We start from the raw sequence: 6,163 nt of genomic DNA, 5'->3' as shown, positions 1-6,163 counted from the left end.
CCCCAAGTCAGCATCCATTTGTGCTTTGGGTGCACAGCCTTTCTTTTCTTTGAAGCTGAAGCCTTGCTGTCACTCCTGTTGAGAGCCTCATGAAAGCCCAGGCACTGCGAGGGGACAAACTGCATCAACGCCAACACAGGGGCAACTTGCATGGGCTGAGCAGACCCCACATCTCCAGCCACGTGCCTGTGAACTCTGCTCATCTTTGCCTGGCCCATGCTGTCACTTCCCTACCACAGCCTCGGGAAGGCAGCAATTAACCCCAGGAGTAATGACTAGATACAGAAAGCCTTCTAACGCCTATTTACACAAATCCAAGGCCACTTCAAATTTAAGATGACCCTCCAGGAATTCGATTCTATGCATTGAAAATGTATAAATTGGTTACAATTTTCCATGTACGGAATTTGATTACTGGGGGGTCATTTTAAATCCATGCCCGGTACTGCTGTGGCACAGAAAGCAGTGGGAGAGGAACAAGCGGTAGGAAGGCCAGTGGCAGGGGGGCAGGCAGCCTGACCCTGGCCCCTTGCCTCACCCTGTGTCTAGTCTCCCTGCACCTTTCCCCCAGTGTGTGCTGTCCGGCCACTTGCCCCCACCCCATGCCTGCCCCCCAGTCCCTTGCCCCTTTGCCCCCTGCCCTCTCCGCTATTTGCCCTTGCCATGGTGCCTGCCCCCCTGCAGGCTGCCTCTGTGCTGGGTCCCTCACTGCTCCCTGGCTCTGCACCAATTTCCTTGCCATCCCTGGCTCTGCATAGAGCCAGAAAGCAGCAGGACCCAGCACAGAGCCAGAGGTTGGCAAGGGTATCCCAACTAGGTCTTGCACTACTCCATGGCTCTGCACTGGGTCCTGCCCTGCTGCCTGGCACCGTGCTGAGCCTGCGAGTGGCAAGGGAATCAATGCAGAGCAGGGAGCAATGCAGGACCCTTGATACTCAATTCAAAGAAGGCTTCATTTCCCCCATGTTTTATGGGGGAGAAAACCTTGCCTTGAAACCAATTAAATACAATAGACCCTCTCCGCCCCCCTTACCTGGGCACAGGCTGCAGCCCAAACTGGGACCAGGGACCACTTGGGGCCTCCTGGGGAGAGAGCTCCTGACAAGTGCCCAGAAAGAGTGTGCCACAGTGCACAGACAAATGCCCTCTCATGTGACCAAGAGCCTCAGTAGACATGGTGCCCCAGGGTGCCTTGGAAAGTCAAGCCCACCTCAGCTGCACTGCCAGTGCTGGACTGCCTGGGTGCCCCAATTTGCAGCAAGGAAGCTAGTCCCTTGCCTCACCTCCGCATGCTCTTTTCAGAAGTGCCTCTGTCACGCAGCTACACTTCCCAGACTGAAACCCAGCAGCAGGATCTCCGTCTAATGCCTACTCCACCAGGGCTCTGGAGTCAACTCTGCTCGGCCCACCCCATCAGCCAGCTCAGGGCTAGTCCCTGGGCCCGCAGCCATGGTGCCACCCAGCCCATCGGGCTGGGGAAAGGGGCAATCCTCCCATTGCCAGAAGCCTGGGACCAGGGGCAGGCGGTGGGCAGGTGGAGTGCGCAGGCCTGGCTCTGGTGGACCTGCTCCCAGACCGTCTTCACCACGTGCTCAGAGGTGCCCTGCAGCAGCTGCGCTGCCTCATTTCTGGGTGAGATGCAGGCAGCCTCTGAGCGGGCAGATGCAGCACACTTGTCGGCGACGTGCCTCGGCTCAGCAGAGAAGTGGTGTAGACAAGCCCTTGGAAGGATTCCTAATTGAATTATGTAACTTAACTCACATTAATGAGCAAATCACTGAACATCCAGAGTAAATCTAAGCTGAACGCCAGAATTAATCATTCGCCAGAGTTTAACAAGTAACCAGTGCAACCGAACCCAGACTTTCATCATAGCCAAGACAATTTGCATTTCCAGCCTGAGACAGGCACAGACACAAAATAGAAACCAAAACCTTATGAAAAGGGAAGAGAAGCTTAATGAATGAATCCTTGGGAATTAGCTAGACAGTGCCACAGAACATGGGCGGCTATAGCAACACAGCTCCTTGGAGGGCCATTCAATTCTGGCCCAGAGAAGCTGTTCAATTGCGTGCTGCAGTCGCTCCACCCGGGTTACCACCGGATTACTACACTGCTCCTGCAGGCCTTCATGAAAGTACAACCACCAGAAACTGCAAGGCCAAGGGTCTGGCAAGTAGCTTCCTGCAGGAACCGTGGTAAAACTTCCAATAAAATTCCAACTAGAGCACTTGGTACTGCCGGTCATTCTGCCCAGAGGAGACCACCAAGGGAATACACTCATCATAAACAATTTGTTTTATTGGCTCTATCCACACCCAGATGCCTGGAGAGTATGAGCTTCTGAGGGGTTACAGGCTAAAGAGAACTGATGTGTGTACAATTATTCATTCAATGGCAAGCGATAATTGGTCTGTTTGTGCTCCTTGTCCATCTTGCTTGTGATACTGTCCCAAATTATGAGCAGCCAGAAGAGAAATTCTACTTTAACAGCTCCAGTCTCCTACAGCGGACAAGGAATGAGCGAGGTGCAGGCTAACACACTATTTCCTGAATTACCCTCATCTGAAGATAGAGCTGTTTTCAGCCAAGCAAAGTCCCAGCTTTGTTCATCACTATCACTTAGAAGATCATTATAGCAGTGGCCAGTGGCCCCAGCCGAGTTGCTGCTTTTACAGATTAAAAAAAGAGAACCTGTTTCACTACTGGCATGCAGCTGCCTGTTCTAGAATTGCTTCTGTTCAAAGTTTTTAGAAAATCCTTGAAAGATGTGGGCATAAATGAAGAAAAAGTGCTTCAAGATCTTCAAGGAGAGGATACTACCAAAGTGCAAGGTGTTAATCTTTTTTTTTTTTAACTTGTATACCAATTAAAGTACAGAGATTAAAAGACTTGCCTAGGATGACAAAGCAAGGGTACAGCAGAGTTACAAATACAACCCTGGGCTCCTACCTCCTAGTGCCCTGCTTTAGTGTTGTTAACAACTGAGCATACTATACAAATGGACCAATACATCATCATACATGAACAAGGGTACAGAAAGTGCATTCAAATACTGATCACTAAATTACATTATTTTTGTTAGTCTTTTATGTGATTTGATATTTTTGCAGTTAGCTATTTTCATTTGTTTGTCAGTTTCCAGGATAGTTCCTTAATTGCTCTCAGGCCCCCAGGAGAAAAAGAGGAGAGGAAAAGAAACCAACACAAAGATTCAGAACATAGGCATCTAGTGATACAGCAAAGCAAGTGCATCTCTGTAAATCCCAACTTAGACAAGGATTTGTATGGGATGGCTTGGATAGGGGGGATCTTGCCTCGAGCAGGGGGTTGGACTAGATGACTTGTAGAGGTCTCTTCCAGCCCCACTTCTGAGTCTATAACCCTAGCCCACAAGAGGAAATGGGTTCTGTTGTCTCACCTTTGCTTCCAGTTGTTGATATCCTAAAGCCATTGTGAAAGATGCACTCTGCTCACACTCAGAAACTTCTTCTTTGGCAATCCCTCATAGTCAAGGATGTTCATCTTCCATGATTGTCTTAGCTGTGGGTTCAGAGATGATTGATGAGGCCGATATGGGATCAACAGACTCCACTGCAACTCAGGCACGTTTCCATGCAGGGTTAGTGGCTCTGGACGCTTGGTTTGGTTTGGCTGCAACACGCTGTTTCTGCCACTTCCACTTTTCTATCTCCTGTTGTTATAAGGTTTCCAAGTACTGCGATCCTTACAGCTGACTCTTCTTCCATTTGGGACAGTCCTGGGTGATAGCCTCCAATGAGTTGATGTCAATGTTGCATTTTTTCCCAGTTGGCCTTGAGGATGTCCTTGAAGTGCTTTGTCTGTCCTCCTTTTGAGTATACACCTTGACTGAGCTGGGAGAGTAAAACTTGCTTGGGGAGTCTGGAGTCAAACATTTGAATGATGGGGCCGGCCCAGCGAACTTGATGTCAGATGATCACCACCTCGATGCTTGTGGTGTTTGCTTGCGAGAGGATGCTAAATATTGGTGCATCTGTTTCCCACTGGATTTGGAGGATCTTCCACAGGCAGCGTTGAGGGTATTTCACCCAGGACAGGACAATGTACAGAATAACTCAGAAGCAATACGAGATAAGAACAATAAGGCGGCATGTCCTCTGGACCATCAAAAAGTCAATGGTCTCCGTAATTCATTCAGAATAATGAAAACATAAAAGCCAGCAGTTACAATCTGAGATTGTAGGAACATTTTAGAATACTGTGCAATGTTTTCCCCCAACTCCTTGCATTCAACTGATACAGGGCTTAAAGCATGCAGCAAAGGGAGAGCTGCGGTATCAGTCAGAATTCTTACTTTTTTATAGACTTGTATTTAAGTTCACTTTAAAGAGAGAATCTCAAGGAAATTAGTAACTGCTATTTCCTACAGAGACTGGAACAGCTTTGTGTAATGAGGCTGTTCTAGAAAAAGCTTGAACTGCGTACCTTAGAGAGTAACTCATTATGAATTGTAAGTCATTTAAACCCAAAAAAGCCATCCAGAGTCTGGAAACTACTTTTTTAAGGTATGCATTTCGCTTCAAATAAGCAGTATAGTCTGCTTGCCATGCCCACCTGCGGTAAGCATGTACCGCAGGTCAATGCATAACACAATGACAGTCCCACCATGTTGCTAATAGCTTACATTATAAGCCAACATTCATTATCTGCATAGCAGCATAGTGCAGAGCATCTTTCAGCTCCACTGTCAGTGTGTACCTATAACTGCACCTGGGCTAGCTGCACGCTAACTGCACCTATAACCATCTGCTCTGCAACTCAGATTCAGTTTAACTACACAGAAGCAGCAAAGGGGAAGCATCTGCACTTATCAGCTTTGGAAATGACAGGAACAAGTCCATTTCATAACTGCTATTTCTCCTCATTTTCAAGGCTTCTGACAACAGCCCTAAAACCGATTATTAGGTGCCCTGAAAATGACAGGAGCGAGTCAGTGCGGGAGCCGATAACATGGCAGCACTCAACAGTCCTGTCCCCTCAAGCAGCGTTGCTTACACTGCATTCAGACAACTGCACACTCGAGGTATGCGTATCGCCCTCTCCAGGTTTTGAGGCTAAGCCCTTAACCGGACTGGTGCAGTGACATCCCAAGCCCAAATGGGGACGTCTAAAAGGACAACTTTGAGCAGAACATAACGCACCAGCGTAGGAGATTTGGGAACTGAACGTGCCATAGCCACAGTATATGCCAGGGTCCTTAGAATCACTGCCAAGCCCAAAAGATATTTCAGATTGGAGAGAGCACAAACCGGTAGGTAAGACCGTCATTATCGTTGGACCCAAGTGAGAAACACAGGGCATGTTCCACGCTTCAGGACAAACACGCACACTACTTCATTGCAACAGCACGCATGATCATTGAATGCACTTGGCAGCTAGCATCTAAAGCCCAAGTTAAATGCAAGATGAGAGAAAAATGCAATGAGTCACCAAAACAACTGGTTACCACCGGTGGCTGCTTTTCACTGAAGTTACAACTCTAGCGCTGGTCAAGCATAGTAACAAGCAGCAGCATGTATTTCCAAAAAGAGTAGTTCACAGCTGGATGTCCAAGGGCTCATGGTTAGGCCAGAGTATTCACTTCTCCTAAATGGGGAGACAACCACCCAGCACATCTAAAATGGTCTATGGACCCCAAAACATTCACCAGTTTTAGTATCAATGGTTCCATTGACTGCTCTTTCATCCATCTTGTCATGCGATGCAGAAGGAAAAGCAATAAGTGACGGAAGAAACCCATCTGGAAACATAAATGAAGAGTAAACTAAATCTGTGAACCTCCCATATGTGGTGAGCTACTTACGAGTGACAAACAAGTGGCTAGACCACAGGCATTGCTTCTCAAACAATTTGCTAGCCAGAAAGACAGCTGTATTCATTTCACTATTAATTAATAAATAGATCTTCATCTCTGCAAAGGACTGCTGAGTCTTAGCAGGCTACAAGTGAGCAAATATTCTTCCACGACATTTAAACTAAATGTCTCAAGACATTTACAAACGGAAACTTAAAGAGCAGATGTCTAATATTGGACTTGTCTTTCCACATCTGCAAGGAAGAGTCATCGCACAGAAGTAGCAGATACAAAGCCACTTTCCATGTATGCAAGCAGGTATTTTGT

This window comes from Gavialis gangeticus, unplaced genomic scaffold (assembly GCF_001723915.1).
Source record: "Gavialis gangeticus isolate Ggan-Ray unplaced genomic scaffold, GavGan_comp1, whole genome shotgun sequence".
Taxonomy (NCBI): domain Eukaryota; kingdom Metazoa; phylum Chordata; order Crocodylia; family Gavialidae; genus Gavialis; species Gavialis gangeticus.
This window is presented reverse-complemented; position numbering follows the sequence as displayed.